The 16,990-nt window shown below is 39.1% G+C and overlaps 1 long non-coding RNA gene across 2 annotated transcripts in view; it reads left to right on the top strand.

The window, feature by feature from the left end:
* Positions 1-16,081, top strand: part of LOC141424228 (uncharacterized) — a 267,525-nt gene extending 251,444 nt beyond the window's left edge. Inside the window, exons 2-6 of one of the 2 annotated variants that reach the window (XR_012449216.1) lie at positions 4,195-4,308; positions 6,377-6,408; positions 10,632-10,660; positions 10,907-11,050; positions 14,341-16,081. This is a non-coding gene — a long non-coding RNA (uncharacterized lncRNA). The remainder of the gene's footprint in view (positions 1-4,194; positions 4,309-6,376; positions 6,409-10,631; positions 10,661-10,906; positions 11,051-14,340) is intronic. The other variant, XR_012449217.1, reaches the window with a different exon arrangement.
* Positions 16,082-16,990: the final 909 nt, after the last annotated feature.

Genomic DNA, 16,990 nt, shown 5'->3' on the forward strand with positions numbered 1-16,990 from the left:
AGAAAGGGCCCAAAGTTCATCTTTCTTCACCGATGCTCTGGAAGCACCACTTTGTCTATGATTAGTTCCATTCAGCAGATATTGAGTAACTTCTGGGTACATTGTGTGACAACATGGAAATGGCACTGGACTTGGAGTCAGGAGGTCTAAGTCCATAGCTAGGTTCTATCACACACCACTCATGACCTAGGTCAACTGCTTGATCGTTTCCTCACATGTCTCTACATCTGTGAAATGGGTGACAGTGACCATTTCATGCCATAAAGTGTGTGCTCTATATGCTCAACTCTTCTTTTCTTTTTTTTTTAATTTTTATTGTTTTATTATTCATATGTGCATAAAATGCTTGGATCATTTCTCCCCCCTGCCCCCACCCCCTCCCTTACCACCCACTCCACCCCCTCCCTCTCCCCCCCAACCCCTCGATACCCGGCAGAAACTATTTTGCCCTTATCTCTAATTTTGTTGAAGAGAGAGTATAAGCAATAATAGGAAGGAACAAGGGTTTTTGCTAGTTGAGATAAGGATAGCTATACAGGGAGTTGACTCACATTAATTTCCTGTGCATGTGTGTTACCTTCTAGGTTAATTCTTCTTGATCTAACCTTTTCTCTAGTTCCTGGTCCCCTTCTCCTATTGGCCTCAGTTGCTTTTAAGGTATCTGCTTTAGTTTCTCTGCGTTGAGGGCAACAAATGCTAGCTAATTTTTTATGTGTCTTACCTATCCTCACCCCTCCCTTGTGTGCTCTCGTTTTTATCATGTGATCAAAGTCCAATACCCTTGTTGTGTTTGCCCTTTATCTAATGTCGGCATATGAGGGAGAACATACAATTTTTGGTCTTTTGGGCCAGGCTAACCTCACTAAGAATGATGTTCTCCAATTCCATCCATTTACCAGCGAATGATAACATTTCCTTTTTCTTCATGGCTGCATAAAATTCCATTGTGTATAGATACCACATTTTCTTGATCCATTCATCAGTAGTGGGGCATCTTGGCTGTTTCCATAACTTGGCTATTGTGAATAGTGCTGCAATAAACATGGGTGTGCAGGTGCCTCTGGAGTAACCTGTGTCACAGTCTTTTGGGTATATCCCCAAGAGTGGTGTTGCTGGATCATATGGTAGATCAATGTATAGCTTTTTAAGTAGCCTCCAAATTTTTTCCCAGAGTGGTTGTACTAGTTTACATTCCCACCAACAATGTAAGAGGGTTCCTTTTTCCCCACATCCTCGCCAACACCTGTTGGTGGTAGTTCAACTGCTCTTTTCTTTCTGTCTTTCTGTGGATTAGGTGTTGTGGGAAATATAAAATCAGCTTAAGTCAGGGTTCTGGTCCTCAAAACGTTAATCATCTCAAGGAAGAGATGCCTTCTTTGATATATGCCTGGGAGGATTTTGCATATGTACCTGGAGGTGACATGAGGGACCCCAGTACTGGGAATCCAGCTCTTGGAGGTACATGCAGGAATTGTCACATTCAGTTCTCAGGTGATCATGAAGCACTCTGCTGCAGAGCTAGACTCAGTCCTCCTCGACTCCATGAATGCTGGCACTTTCACAAAGACTCCTGAAACAGAAGACCTCACAGGTATTTCCAGTGTTGTGTTACACTATACACTTTAGAGTCAGGGGGACTGGAAATAGGAAGGGAAAGAGAGGTAACCTCTCCCCACAATCTTCTTTTCCATTGTAAGATATTTGAGCCCTGACTGCAAAGCGCACGTAGCACTCTTTGTGTTCTTCTTACTTGTTCCTAATCACTTTCTACTTTGACTAGAAATTCTATATAATTTATTCTGTTTTGTATCCCTGAAAATGCTTGGAACATAGGAATGAGAAGTACATGTTGACATAAAGTGATTAATGGATAAATACAATAATGTATGTATTCTTCCTTGCCAACTTCTATAACTGCTGAAACCCAACAAGAAAGAGGGGATTGGACTGGAAAGAAAAAAGGCAGTGCCTCTTAAACTGCCCTAGCCAATGACTCATGAGGAATCATTCCCCAGGGAGGAAAACAAGTACACATTTCTCTTGCCTCTTCAGGAAAAAAATGAACTCTGAGATCTTGAAACGCCTGGCTTTCCTCTGCCAAAATCACAAATACACCATATGGGATGCTAGTAGAAGTTGATTTACCAAAATACTTTGAAAGAAAGGAAAAGCAGCAATCAAAGTGAGTTGTCCTCCAGTGACAGTTAGTGCTCCCAAAACTCCAAGCACCAAGAGTCTTGAGACTTTGAACTTTGTGCTCTTGTCTCTTGCATTCAATTCTATACAGTTGAGAACTCTAACAGACTTGAGGAGGTTTCTAAGACCGAGGAACTGAGTAAACGGAAACTAAACAGGAAGAATGAACAGAACCAAGAGTTTATTCATGATGTCTCATACGGCAGATGAGAGATTGTCCAGTCTTATATTGCTTATTTGGAACCCAGGCTAGCATCTTGCTGAAGGATGGATTCTGAGACACCTAACTCCATTTTGGGAGAATCAGTACCATTGTCCAGGCAATTTCAAGGCCAGGTTGACCAGAATCTGTTAGAATTTCATGGTGGAACATGTTCTTTGAAAGGTAAGAATGCAAAGTAGTGTCTCATGTGGTGAGAATGGAGAGGTAATTCCATTAGGGTTAAAGTCTTTGAGGGTCAACCCAGATCTGCTGTTATTGAGGGAATAACTTCAATAGGAACCAAGAGCTGTTGCTTACAGTGTCAATTGAGCTGTTTAGATAAGTGATTCATGAGAATTACCGCCAAACTGAATTAAATGTAAGTGTACACCCAGACTGGTTTCAGTGGCACCTGTACAAATACATATCGATTTAAAGTTTCCACCTTGGATGGAACATCAGGATGTTGGTCCTGATTCAGTAGGACCATGGTAAAAACTCAAGAAAGACTTTTAAAGATCTCTATAGAGTGTAAGCCCCAGCTAGGTTTGGAAACCAACAGAGTCTACAATTTACATTGTCTGGGTGTAGCCCAGATATAAAGCAACCCAGAGAGGGCTTTGCAGTGCTATCAAATAAGAAGGGTAGTTCCTCTCCAGTGCATTTGAAACATTGAGAAATACTTCAGGTAGTGAGTAAAATTTTGAGGAAATATTCACTTACTGTACACACACACAAACCCACACATGTGATAGAAAAACTAGATTTGATTCACCCAATTGCCAGCCAAATTCTTTCCATCCACTGAACTTGCTCAGAGTTCTTTGAAGTCAACAATTAGCTTTGTTCTCAGAGGAGTCATTCTGTGGTGAGGAAAATGTTGAAAGTTTAGCAACGTATTAGGATTTTCCGAATCTGGACTGTTTCGAAATATTTATCTCTATGTTGTTTATCCTTTTTTGGCATTTAGACTTCTTTCTTCCTAATAACCAGAGGACGATCTATGAACAGTAGTCATTTGCAGTGCATAGTGAAGATAATTTGCCAATAATGGTAGCAGAAGGCAGTTACCAAATAAGTGACTTCCTTATTTATCCACCCTGTCCTTTTTCTGAAGAACAGATTGGTCCGCTGACTAGAGACAGCCCTCAGACAGTGCCCACAACAGATTCCTCCTCGTAATTTTCAGTATTCTTTCTTCATTAGCTCATTAATGAAGACAGGTCACCATCAATGATCTGAGGGAACATTTTATACACACACTCTATCTATCTTCCAGGATTACTGTGCTCTGAACTCCTATTTTATCCCACATATGTTTGTCCCTGATACAGAGTGAGAAATCTTTGGGTGACATCTCCATTGATAGTTGACATATGTGGCTTTTTTTCTTTTAGATTCTCCATTTACAGGAAATCATAGATCCTAATGTCAGTTTCCTGTATTGTTATAGAATCTCACAATGCAAAGGTATCACTTTGTAAAGGTCCCTCCTCTCTCTGCATCAGCATGTCCTTAGCTACCCTCATGGCTGTGCCCAGGCATACACTGATTCCTGCATCTAGGCTCGATTACCTCCATCCTCTCTATTCTGCACTCCCTGCTGCGATGCTCTCTCAGCCTCCAACTCCAAAGGGAATTGAATCCTTGGATTACACCCGGTCAGTCCCAGTTAGTATCCTCTGTGTGTTTTACTGTGTAATGAATTAGGTGTTGATATTTATAGTAGCTTAGTCATTGATCACCCTGACAATGAGATAACTTTGGTGTCTCCCCTATCATTTATGTTCCTTCAGTGAATACTTCCACTGGATTCTCTCATCACAGCACATCATCAATCAGGTTGTGCCTATCACTGGGAAATTCACAAGGCCAGAGCACTCACATATCTGAGTCTTTAGAAGAAACAGGTAAATTATCGAAAGAGGGATATTTTTAACCTGTTTTGATTTTACTGCCCTTCTATCTCTATCTGCCCCAACACACACACACACACACACACACACACACACACACACACACAGCTTCTGTTTTCCAAGAGCTTTTGAAATTTTGGTTGGTTTATACCCCTGAGGCCAGTGGACAGGAAATGAGAACTGGATAGGAAAGGATCTGAAAAAATTTCTTGCAATTTTTTGTTCTGTGGGGTATAATTTTTCCATTTAAAATGTTTTAAAAATAGATTGACCAGGAAATACTGCTTTATATAGAATGACCACCATTCTTTAATACTTGTATATGGCTATTAATATCAGTCAGTTAAAACCACTACACTAATAGCCTTCTTGATGAATGACTTTCATTTGGCCACCTGAAAAGTTTAGAAAACACTGAGATAAATCTCCCTGCAGTGTAATCCCATGGATGACATGCTAAAGGCAATTTACTCTTCTGAAAGAAGATGTCCCATAGAATTACAATTCTTAAAAGAAAGACTTGTTTTTCTTTCTTTGTTTTAGTGCAGGGCCTCATACATGCTGGGTAAGCACAATACCTCTGAGCTTTACCACTGACTTAAACTCTTAAATCATTCTTTTAGCTTCACTTGCTAGAAAAGAATAATTTCAAATAGTTTTTATCCAAACCCAGCAAACAATCTTTCTAATTTTAAGACTTTAACATTTCCTGATTCCCTCTGTCTTTTTTGTGATTTATACATGTGTTCTCCAATCAGTATTAAAATAGAAAAATAAAGATAATGTATGGAGTTTTTCATAAAGACCTATTCTTTAATTAGATATTATTTCCTATTCACTATTTTGTTGTCTGAATAGTCCTTCTTTTTAGAGATAGATGAGTTTTGATAATTGACTTCGCTTAACAAAATTAAAAATTGACACTTGACATTTGTACTCGAATTTAATTTTGAAATTTTACTTGATGAAATACACACTCAGCCTTTAGAATTCCGTGGAGACTAAACACCGCTAGTTGCTATAATGGTGGTTGCAATAAGCCAGACTGTGTTGGGTGCCTGCCGGAGGCATTGCCGCTATAATTTAATAGATTAGGTGGCTGTTGCTGGTGTCCCAGAGGTCATAATTCTTCTTCAGATATTTCAAAAGGATAAGGTAATTAAGTTAATAATCCCTGTTGTTATAAATACTAGATGTGACATTGTTCATTTATTGCCTTCTAACATCCATGATATCAATTTACACAGAATAACTAGGGGAAGTTCTGGTATTGAAGACTCTGGAAAGAAACTAGGATCAAAGACTCCTAGATTAAAGGGTTGATTTAGGATAAATGTTAAAAGGCATAATGAGAACAACACACTTATTACAAACAAGAAATCCCGGTCTTACCTACAGTTCTATCTGGTGACAAGGATTCTACTTCCTGTAAAAACAAAACAAAAAATGGAAGCATAATTGAGTGAAGTAAATTGCTACTGGTGCAATTAAAATAAAAGTGCTTATATTTAGATACCTTTAATTTACATTTAAAATGCAGTTTAATAGATAATGGAAGAAGGGCCACACAGGAAGAAAAATTTGACCTCTAAATATGTCCATGTTTACATAATAAATACAATTAATGTGCATATGTCTTACAATCCTAACAAATTCACTTATCCATTGTATTTTGGGATCATCATATTTAGAGTCTTTATCTAGCTTCTTTTGAGAAACTAAGAAAGTACAATTTAAACTGCTACATGGTCCCACTTCACAAATCACAGACATCCAAATTAGCATAGTCTCACAGGCTCACAGATAGAGATAAATTGGTGTGTGGTCAAAGAAGAATTTCAATAAAACATAAAAATTCAACCTATACCAACTTGCAGTATATTTTTCAGACACCTGGCTCTCAGTATTATCTCATATATGACAAATACCTGGTGAAACCCTCCACAAAAAAGCAAAAGTCTATACAGAAGAGTAGCATTTCAAATCCATCAGCCAGGCTGACATAGAAGGACTATTTCATAGAATATTTGTCTCAACAAAATCTCATTTTTCTCACTTACAGCCATATCTACAACCACGTTCTAGAGGCTCTGGGTGAGTACTTGTGTTTGGCAGGTGAGACTGGAGGGGGGTCTGTCTTCATGCTTCTGTGATTGTCCATTTGCCCTGCAAGTAGATATACTCTGTTCTTTTCTGTGGTCAACTTTTACTTTAGATTAATTGGCATATAAGGTTTTTTCCATAAAGGAGTCACACACTACAAGCCATGGGCCAAATCCCTCCCACTCCCTGTATTTGTAAATAAAGTTAAGTTGGCCCACATCCAAGACCATCTGTTGATACATTGTCTGTGGATGTTACAATAGCTGAATATTGTATGGGCCACAAAGTTTAAAATATCTCTTATCTATTCTTTTCCTTTATAGAGAATGTTTGCTGGCTTCTGGTCTGCAAAAAAGAAAAATGTAGGAGAGAATTATCCATTTACATAGGCTTGAGTGATAATTCCTTATCATAGAAACATCTCAAAAGAATTTTTTATTTAAAGTCATTGACAATGGAAATGCTCTATGCAAAGACAGATGCCTGTCCATATCTCTCACCACTTTACTTTTTAATACTTGGTCTTTACATAGATTCATAATGTATATTGGGAGAGGAGAAAATAATTGGGACAAGTGTGATTATTGCTGAAAGAACCAAACCTTAGGCAAAAATCTGATAAAAGTGGACCCACCTTCTATATATTTCCACCACCCACTTTCTCTGTCTTCCCCCTCTTTCATCCTTGGTGTGCTCTAGGTTGTAGCCAGGTTCTCCTTTTATCTGGGTTAGCACTCAATCCCTACTGAACTTTAAGCCGAGAATAACTTTGATGTTACTATTCCTGTGTTATTTATATTTTAAAGATAAATTTCTGAAGCCAAGGAATTATCACAAAAAATCAAAGCTTGCCAATCAGGGAAATAAGTGTGTGGCTTACCATCAACATTATATTTTTCTATCAACATTATATTTTTCTATCATGTCATGAAATGAAAATATTGGGAAGCATTCCCCTCTGGAAGTAAATCATTATGTGTTTCACTTACCCCAAAAGTAATAAGACTTGGGAAATCACTTAATAATGACCACTCTATGTTTCCTGGAAAGTTAGAACATTGCTTATAAACAATAACCTATTGACAAAATTAGATGAGAAAGTGTGCTTTATGGTTTGAATGTTCCCTCCAAAGCTCAGGTTGAAATTCAGTTTCCACTGTGATAATATTGGAAGGAAGGACCTCTAAAAGGTGATTAGGTCATGGGGCTCTGCCCTCATAAATTCGTTAATGTCATTAGGGAAGTGGGTTAGTGACTTTGTTATAAAAGAAGCTTGCTCCGGAGGTGATCTCTCACCATGTGGTGCCCTCCACCATGTTACAATATAGCAAGCAGCCAGTTACCAGTTGCAGCCTCTTAGCATTGGATTTCTCAGGTTCCAGAACTGTAAGAATTAAGTCTCTTTCCTTGGGCTGGGGCCACAGCTCAGTGGTCGGGCACTTGTTGACCATGTGCTAGAGCCTGGTATCTAAGGTACTGGTGAGCACTGCAAATTTTTTTCTCTTTATAAATTACCCAGTCTGTGATATTCAGTCATAGCAGCAGAAAACAGAATCTAAGAGTGTAATTGTGGGTCACTTACCATTCTCAATCAAAAACAAAACTAAGTTTTGCTGATTAACTGATTAGTATTGCACACTAAAAAGTGTTTGATGTCCCCACTGCAGAGGAGCTAATACAGTAACCTGAAAACGACAGAGGACAATATGGGAAGGTGACTGGGAAGTAGTGAAGAGGTCAGGTAGAGATGAATCAATTCGGGTTGTAAGACACTTGTGCATGGAAGCAGTGCTAGGAATCTCTCTGTATAGCTATCCTTATCTCAACTAGCAAAAACGCTATGCCTTTCTTATTATTGCTTATATCTACTCTTCAACAAAATTGGAGAAGAGAGCAGAACAGGTTCTGCCTGGAAGCAATGTGGGGAAGATGAAGGGGGTAGGGCGAAGAAATGGCCCAAATAATATATGTACATATGAATAAATGAATGAAGGGGAAAAAAAGAATATAAGGTCTTCCCCTTGTACCTTCATCTCACCCAGAAGGTCCATAGAAGGAGCTCTCTGTCATATGACCAGGCTGCCTCAATGCTACCCTTGGATATGCATTACCGTCATTGCCTAAGAACTTGTTACAAATGCAGAATCTTAAGTCCACTCCAACCTCCTGAAACAAAAGTTGGGTTTTTTTAATTTTTTCTTGAAGGTGGAGATTGAGGCAAGGTCTTGTTTTGTAGCCCAGGCCAGCCTCAAACTCTTGATCCTCCTGCCTCAGCCTCCCAAGTGTTGGGATTGCAGGTATGCATACCACCATGCCTTGCTTAAAAAAAAAAATCTCCAAGTGATTCATTTGCACTAAGACTTGAGAAACATTGGGTAGGAGACAACATGAGCCTAACACCTCATGTGCAATCTGTCTGTGCCCTCTGACATTTGAAAGATGTGAAATGTGAAATTAAGAATAAATATTTTAGGAAAGATGAAAAAATCTTTAAAGTAAATATAAAAGGAAATAATAGCCGTGATGGTGGTAGTGGTGACGGTAATAAAAACTCACAAGGCAAAGGGTTGTTTTATGAACTCAGTCAGTACTGGAACAAGCCTATGTGCCTCATGGCAGACAATCTGGCCTACTAAATTGGGTCTTGATGTGCAGCATCTCCTTTAAAATGCTGTGGACAGGTGAATCCCCACATTGAGTATGGTTTAGGTTCTATTTTTCCTAGCAGGGAATTCCATCAGCATTTTGTGCACATGGAGTACTCTTGGCTTACAGTAGGAAGGCTCAGCAGGACACAAAGATGGGCTAATGGGCCGTGCAAATCTCAAACCTGGATCCCACTCCTAGAATAGAAACAAGTGCGTGTAATTCTTGGAGTACATTGTCATGGGACCAAAGGAAAGAATGACTACCTCTATGGGTCTGTGAGTTTTTATATACTTTTGATCAAGCCACTCTGTCTTCTAAAGGAAATAATTTAAAAAAACCATTGCCAAAGCCAAATGGAAGTAAACTTGTCTAATACTTTGGAGAAAAGAATCACAATTGCAAGCCTGTACAATATGAGGTATAGCTCACATGAATGGCTTTGATCCTTTGCCATCTTTTAAAATAAATGTTTCTGGAATCAGGGGCCAGAAATAAACATCATGTTGGAGAGACCCATGGTCCATTCTGTTCCCTATGTGCAGTAAAATGCTTTGAACTTTCTAGATATCACTAAGAATGTGCAAAGTCAATTATTCTGACTCCAAGAACATCCTGGGACATCCTTCTTTTAGATGTTTTTTTGCCCCATGAGAACAAAGACAGTATCCAACTAATGCAAAAGATGCTCTCAGGCATCCTTGCAGAGAGCAAACAGGAACTGCAACCCTACATTTTGACATTGAGCTGGTCTCAAATGAGTCTGTGCAACAAACGCTAAGCAGGTCTGGTTGTTAAGGAGAGAAGAAGAAAAGTAGAGAGAAAAGGACTCTGGAATCCACAGTCAAGAAGTACAAGCCCACACAATGCTTCAGAAGACCCCCTTCAGTCCCTTTGGCAAGGTATTGAATGCACTTCATAGCCTGTTCTTAACCTTCCTGGCCAGCCTCAACATAAGTCCTGTTTTGCCAGTACAAGTCATTGCCCCTCTAATTTCTCTTGGATGCTTTCTCCAAGAAAGGCCTAATAGTCATTTCTCAAGACTCAAGTCCTACAATATCCCTTACTGGTGTCCTCTTACCTATGCCATGGCCAGAAAGACAGGTTGTATTACTCATCCAATAAGGTCCCATAGCACTTGCTACATAATTCTTTTTAAGAATTTATTACATTGTCCTTTGATTTCTTATTTATAGCCCAGACACACCAACGTGGTGTCCCAAGGAGACATAATATCTTTTTGTCCATTTCTCAGCTCTATTTCTTGGCATGAAAGCAAGGCACACAGGAGGTGTTAGCTCAGCAGTAGAATGCTTGAGTAGCATATACAAGGCCTTATATTTAATCCCCAGTACAAGAAAGGTACATTGCGGTAAAATTTGCCAAATTTGAACATTATTTCATTTCTAAATATGCTTTAATCTCTTAATCTGTTAAACATTTTTCATGGGGTTACACATCTAGCATAAATCATTTGGAAGACTCATTTGGAGTCTGTTACTAGTTTTTGTTCTGTTTTGTTTTTTGCTGACAACTCTAATCCCTAAGACTGTTTCCTTTATCTACAGGGCATTTGACATCAAATGGAAATCCTAAGGTATGTTATTATTGGTTATTAATTATTTTATATCTATATATCTTATCTCCCCAGGTAAACTTAGACTGTAGCTCATTTCAGTTCAAACAAATTTAAATCAGCAAACGGTTATTGAGTGATTGATGTGCATGACAAACTCTGCTATCATTTCTTGTTTTAACTTTACCTTTTTAAATTCCTTTAACAAATTTCTATTTATTTACACATATGATCACTGTGCTGAGAGAGATTACATTTCTTTTTTAGGCTTAATGTTCCTAAGAAAATCACCAGTACTGAACAAAGTCAAGAGCAAATTGTCCAGACTACAGTGAATGATCCTGAATGGAGATGCTTGATGGTCTCAAGTTCAATGTTAATTCATGTGCAGCAACATTGTATGAGACTCGGGTAATCTGTGACATCAAGAAGTCTCATCTAGGAGTGGAAACATTATAGAAAGGGACCCTAAATAGCAGTCTAAGTCAGAATTCATGTGGTCTATATGCGGTTACATATGCCAGGTGACCAGGGCATGAGAAAACAAAGCCCTGGCCCGCAGTAAAAGTACGGCTCCGATCCTAGACAACACCTATAAAATATTAAAGGAGGTATTTAGACAAAACATCTGCCTATTTGCTGAATGCTCACAGCTCTATGGGCCTCTGATTAAAAGGCTGACAAGACAGATAATTCCTAGAACCTCATAGTCCTTACCTCCCAGGTGGCAAAGGAGGCTGGAGAAAACACATAGGAGCACCAGAGTTATGACTGAGTCACTGAGTTCCACAATTGGGAAGCAAAACTCAATTCTAAGTCCCCCCCATATTGCAGCCTAAGACTACTAACCTTCTGTCCCTCCATCTGCCTCACTGTAGGTTAACTGCAACCCTACTTTGGGAGGACTCAATGTCAGCTGAATGGGGGAAAGAAAAGGGAACCATATTGCTCCAACAGCAAGGAAGACCATAGAGCTTTGGACAGAAATCTAGTTCCCGTGTCACTGGGTTAATTATACTGCATCAGAATTGACTTTTACTCATCCATTTCTCCCACTAGGCACTAAGCCAGTTGGCCTATCAGGGCAGAACCTGAGTTTTCTCTTCTTCACCATTTTATTCTCAGTACAAAACAGTGTCTGCCAAGAGTGGCACTAAATACTAGTTGCCCAATAAAGAAAAAGTAACCTAAGGCTGGAGGTATGACTCAAGTAGAAAAGTGCTAATCCAGCAAATGCAACACCCTGAATTCAAACCCTAGTACTGCAAAAAAACGGAATAACTAATGTCAGTCATAGGGTCTAGTGGAGTTAGTCAAGTAAAGAAAACTGAAAGTGCTAGAGGCCAGACAAGCAAGCAGTCAAGAAGGCAAACTGAGGCAATACTGAGCAGTGACAACTGTGTGAGCTTTGGAGTCACTCTTAGGTTTGAATTCTGGTTCTGTCTCTGCTGGTTTCTATGTTGTGAGCTTGGGCAAGTTGTTAAATTGTTCTGAATCTCAGTTTCTACTCTGTAAAATAGTGGTCTATAAGGTCAATCTCATTACCAACCCCATGTGAAGACTAACTAGCACAGTATATTAAAAGGTCAGCTTGAACTCAGGAAATTGCTCAGCAGCAGAGCACTTGCCTAGCATGGCAAAGCCCTGGGTTCAATCCCAAGCACTGAGAGGAGAAGGCAGGTAAAAAAAGATCAACATGAAGCTAGCTCCTATACTACACAAGTGGTTTCTATTAAATAAGGAAGGAAGAAGCAAATCCTGTAATTCTAATAGCTAATAAACATCATCCAGAGTTGGGGAGATTGGAGCCCAGAGATAAAGAATCTGGTCTTCAAACCTAACAAATAAATGGTGAGGACTCAAGTGGAGACTGAAAACACAAGCCAAGGATTGAGGTGTCAAGGATCAAGATCCAGGCAAGGGATTTCATACGCCAGACATGAAGGGATAAGATGGAAGAGAGTAATTTGAACCTGTTCCAACAGCTTTTGAAGGCCAGGGATCCTTCTGTGCCTTAGAGCAGGGCTGTTCACAGTGAGTGGGCAGGTGTGAGCTCATCGGAGAAGCTAATAAGTACACTTGGCAAGAGCAGGGGTGAGAAAGGGGTGTGAAGTCAGACAGTTCATGACAGCTAGGCACACAGAAGGTAGTCAATAAATAGTTGTTGATAACTTACTTTCATCATTAGTCGTTGATAATTTACTTTCAGCAGCAACACAAGTGTTCCAAAGTGGGAGAGTGGTGAGTCGTCATTTTGATTGTGAAACTCTCTTCTAATCTATGCAAAATGGAGCATCTTATTTACTCAAATTTACTTGCTCAAAAATTCTGGAGAAAGTGGTGTTTTCTAAACCATCCCTCTTGTTTCCTTTAGGGAACCACTGGTGTATCTTATGGACTGTTTCACCATTTGTCATTAAGCTATATACAACCATTTAGAAGCAGCACCTTTGCCAGCCTGGAAGCAATATTCCTTGGCTGAAATGGGAGTGAGCCAAATTGAAGGCTGTTTAGAATAGATCTGGAGGCCTTCTTCTCTCTCCAGCCACCCCTTTGACTAAAGTTGCGTCATAATTTTTCTCACAAAGATAATAGTGATTCTGAAATTCTCCAGCTCCTTCCAACCCTTGCTCAAGCATGTGGCCCTTGGGGGTCGGTTTGGGCTGAGTTGAGAGGGTTTTTTTGTTTTGTTTTCTGTTGAGTTCCCCCCCCCCCCCCGTGTAACAAATCTGTTTCTGAGCATAAGAGCAACAGGCATCACACAGAATGCAAAGTTTTCTTGTAAAAATGTCAGTTGCAATAAAGGGAATGTGGAGCCAGCCTGGCAGCCTGGGGGCTGTTATAGGATGAAGTCAGAGCCTCAGCTTGTGTCTACATGACACCAAACATCCAGTTAAAAAGTGAAAAACTCAAGCAGCCATCCAGATGTTGTGTCTGCTTGATGCCAAACATCCTGATGTTTTCAACTATCCAGATGTTTGGCATCAGACAGACCAATAACCAAAATCTGGAAACATCTAGGTGTTTGGTATCTTGTAGACACAGTCTTGAACAGTGAAGTAAAGGCCAGGAGCTTGGACACTTTTTTTTTCCCTGTTAGGAGAAGCTGTGAATCTCTTAAGAGTGAGTGAGGCTATTCGGTTTAAAAAGTGAAAAGAGCTTGAAGTCAAACACACATTCTAATAGGACTTTGCCAGCAGAACTGATATAAGGAAAGGAAAAACACAGTAAATCCCACTGCAGTTCAAATGACTTTGAGATCTCTGACTTGGACCAATGGACCTCTTACAATGCCCATTCTTTAAATACTTGGAAGGAGCAGCAGGGGAATCTGCTCTGAGGCAAGCCAAAGTTTGGGTCTAACCTTGCATTAATATCAGTCATTACTTACTAAACTGAACCCTTCTTCCAGAAAGTGAACCTGAACTTCCAAAATGACTTTAGAACTTTTCCCATGTTCTCATGACTGGTCAGGTCATACAGAACTTATTTAACCTTCAAGTTGATCTAGTTCTGGATCAGTTCACTCAGTGTGAATGTTAACATGGACTGAACTGGCTTCTAGAAGGCAGAGAGAAGACAGTGGGCTTTGGAAGGACAGAGTTCATTCTCATTTTTACATAGACACTCTGTTTCACTCTGCTCCCTTTGATTCAGGCTCATGAGATCTGTGCCTAACTCTCCTCTCCTTCTTCTCCCAGTAATCCTGAAAAAATAACAAATGGAGTTGAGAGAGAAAGAAAAGACAGAAAAGGTCCTGAGGACAGCATGTGCAGAGGAGTTTAAAAACACCACCACCACAACATAAAAGGAACAATAAGAGCAACCTAATAAAAGGATGAAACACGGTCATGCGACAGAGAAAAGAGTCTGGACATCTGCACTTTTTCTTATTTATAACCGTGTTAGGAAAACAGGAAAAACAGTGTACAAAAAACCTCAAGTGGAATTTTTTTTTTGGTTCCAATTTTGCTAGTGGATTCCACTAGGAAGAAAGTGATCATTTCGATTGTCCTCTATAGGCTTGTAATATACAATTCATCATTGTCTCGTGCATCCTATGATTGTGAGTTGGTTGCTATTACTCATTGTTTTGTGGGGGAATTCCTCAACTTCCCACATCTGGACTTTTGCCTTTACAGCAAAGGGTAGAAGTAGAGCCTGTCTGACCCTCAATCATTTCTGGATTTGATGCATCCTTTTCTCTTTTAGGATGGCTTCTTGCTGCTGTTTTATTATTGTTGTTTGTTACTAGTTGGTTGAGTCAAACATTTTAAAATTTTATTGTGGTGATGATAATGGTAATGATCGTAACCCACTCAAATGAGCCCATCAATAGCATCTTTGTTAGATCAATTGAGAGATTAGCAATAGCTAATATACACACAATTTAGTCTCCTTAAAGGAGACAGACATCTGTTTTCCTTGGCAGCGGGCTGTTTCCAGGCCTTTACTTGATACCATGTGCGGGCCTAACTCCTGTTCACAACAATGGCTTTTATCCTTGAGGCTTGGTAGTATAGTTAATTGATGCCTTTATCTTTTCATAAGAGATGCCAGCTCACATCAAAAAAACAAAAAAGGAGGAAAAAAAATGAAAACACACTACAAAGGCTTGCCTTTATATCTGGTAGAAATAGAGAACCTCAAAGCTAGATCCAGTATTAGGGAAAAATAAAGATTGCTTTCATCCACATTGCTGAAAAATTTGCCTGTATCCTCTCATTTTTTCTGCTATCATTGAAAATTAAATAGTGTTTTGCTCTTGATATTAAAAATCTGATTTTTCCCTTTGAAAAAATACAAGTGTCAATCAAAATAGAACAGAGAAGGGGCAAGAGGTGTGTTTCCTGGATGAAAAGGGGAAGGGAAACATGGTAGAAACCATCTTACATTGTGCTGGGAGTGGCCTGAAAGCCTTGTTCAGAAAGCAGTCTGAAGTGTGCATTTTTATAAACTTTGGAATTACGTATCAGATTTGTTTCCCTGTGTTTGTTGCAATGCTCTGCGGGCTGGAATACCTGCATATCAAGAAAAGAATAGCAATCCTATTCCTTAGAAAATCAAACTCTTCACACCTGTAATCCTAGCTACTCTGGAGGCAAAGATCAGGAGGATCACAGTTTGAAAGATTCTTCAGTGAGTAGTAATTCCACATGCTCATTTCACGTATGTCATTTATTTATACAACAGAAACTGATGTATTAAAATTATGATTTTTTATTCATCTCCTGGAAAAGCATGTATTGACTATGAAAACAGTGTGCTAATGTCAGGGAAATTTCCAGACTGAAAACTGGATGATCAAGGCCGTGGTTCAGTTTAGCTGGGAAGATATGGAGAAAGTTTAACTAAAAGTAAAAGACAATACATAATTAAGTTCCTAAATGAGCATTTGGTAAGATAAAATCTGTCTGAAGGGAAAATAAAATTTTACCCTTCCAGGATGTCAGGGTAAGAAATGCTTTTCAAAACGTGTCATCTTAATTATTTTCATTGTTACTCATTAGCATTCTCAGTGTCATCATTGCTACTTAGTTTCAAAACCTCAATCCAGACATTTTTCCTATAAGAACAAGAAAACAAGCAATGAAATTTAGCCAGAATTGCTGTATCATAGTAGTTATTGTCTAGTTGCTTTCCACAGAGGCTACACTAATGTTTCCTCACATACTTGACAATGCTTGGTATGTCAGGTGCACATCTGAAAAAAATATATTATTTATTAACTTGAAATAATCAAATAATTAAAATCTTATTTCCCACACATGTTGCTTCATTCTTAAAAATAGCATATTGTGTCATAGAGGTCATAGAAGAATCCCCAATACTTGCAAACCTTCTCATTGGGGAAAGGTTACCCAACATCCAAAGGCTCTTCCCGAGATTTTTCAGGGTGTTGTTCCGAATCATGATTAAGTCTCATAGCCAGAAACATTTTAGAAATCAGTGTACCCAGCAACATCATTTATTTAAACATAAGGAATTGGAAGCACTTATGCCAGAGCCATATTTCTGATCATAGTATTACCGCTGATTTGGAACTCGTTCTGTCTTCATAGTTTTTCTCAGTCACCAAAATTATCTTGGTAGAATGCTTAGGTGCCTACCAAGTGTGAGGCCCTGACTTCAAACCCCAGTACTACAAATTTATCTTGCTTTCTTTATTTAGCCACTTGCTCAACTATGTAAACAAGGAATTGTCCTTATGGTTCCCTGTTATGTGGCCAGGCCCTGGCACACAGGAAGGCTTCAGTTAACACTTAGTACTTGTTAAATAATGAACCATGATAACCCAGTTTCCAAAGAGATAGGTAGGCTACCAAACCCTGCAAAATATTCTGGAACCTT

Source organism: Castor canadensis, chromosome 1 (assembly GCF_047511655.1).
Source record: "Castor canadensis chromosome 1, mCasCan1.hap1v2, whole genome shotgun sequence".
In the NCBI taxonomy this organism is placed as follows: domain Eukaryota; kingdom Metazoa; phylum Chordata; class Mammalia; order Rodentia; family Castoridae; genus Castor; species Castor canadensis.